Source organism: Mus caroli, chromosome 5 (genome assembly GCF_900094665.2).
Source record: "Mus caroli chromosome 5, CAROLI_EIJ_v1.1, whole genome shotgun sequence".
Lineage (NCBI taxonomy): Eukaryota > Metazoa > Chordata > Mammalia > Rodentia > Muridae > Mus > Mus caroli.
The window spans coordinates 127,720,322-127,721,414 of NC_034574.1; the positions used below are offsets into that span (position 1 = coordinate 127,720,322).

The 1,093-nt window shown below is 49.8% G+C and overlaps 1 protein-coding gene across 1 annotated transcript in view; it reads right to left on the reverse strand.

The window, feature by feature from the left end:
- Nucleotides 1–1,093, reverse strand: part of Tmem270 (transmembrane protein 270) — a 4,781-nt gene that overhangs the window by 2,253 nt on the left and 1,435 nt on the right. The gene's annotated exons all lie outside the window — the stretch shown is intronic.

Here is a 1,093-nt window from a genome sequence, read left to right on the forward strand (position 1 = left end):
GAGCAGAGGGATCTGGTGTTCAAGGTCCTCTGGCTATATAGGAAGTTCAAAACTAGCCTCATCTACATGAAACCAAACCAATGACGGAGCATAGAGTGCTCAGTGGCTCAAGTTCTCACCCCACGAGCCTGGTGACCTCAGTCTGATCCCAGAACCATGGAAAGGGGGGAGGAGAGAACCAACGCCCCCAAATCGTCCTCTGACTCCCACACAAGTGCTGTGGCAAGCAAGCACCCACCAAACACATCACACACAATGATAATGATTAATAAAAAATAAAAAAACGAATAAGTAGAGATGACCTCCCCTCTAATTAACTCTGTGAAATTCGAGCACAGGGCTGGCTGACTTCTCCCAAATACCTGGGCTTGCCTAGAATCCTGGTTGCCCTTGGCATGAGGGAATCTGGGCATAAAAGTATCATTAAGGACAGGGAGATGTAGAGATATGGGAGAGGGGTGGCAGATTTAATGCGAGACCTACTGTGACAGAGAGGAGGAGAGACAGCTTTCCAGGTCTCTCATCTGAGTGGCAGGTTGTTCAAGGTGTCTTCTATTCACCAGGAAGTGGGATAAGTTGCAGGGGAGATAAGGTTGTAATTGAGAATTCCTCAATGAAGAGCTTGCCTCTCTGATAGAGCATAAAGCCTCCAGCCCAGAGGTGACAGAGATGATCAACCTGGACTGACCCCTTAGTACCCTATATCCATGGGAACCTCAGGGTCTAGGAACTGTGGGTTCTGAAGGACCAGGATAAGAAGCCAGGCCTGGTGCACATAACTGCTCTTGAACAGAGGTCAAGAGTTCAAGGCTAGCCTGGGCTATACAGTGAGTTTTGGAACTAGCCTGGGCTACATGGTGAGTTTGAGGACCACATAGTGAGACAGCAGGGGAGGTGAGGAGGTAGAGATGGAGAAGGAGGAAGAGGAGGAGGAAGAGGAGGAGGAAAAGGGGCAGGAGGAAGAGGAAGAGGAGGAAGAGGAAGAGGAGGAAGATGAGGAAGAGGATGAGGAGAGTGCTTGCTGGTGAAGCATGAGGATCAGAGAGTGCTGGTCTCAGCACCCACAGAATAAACCAAAGCAGGCATGACCCAG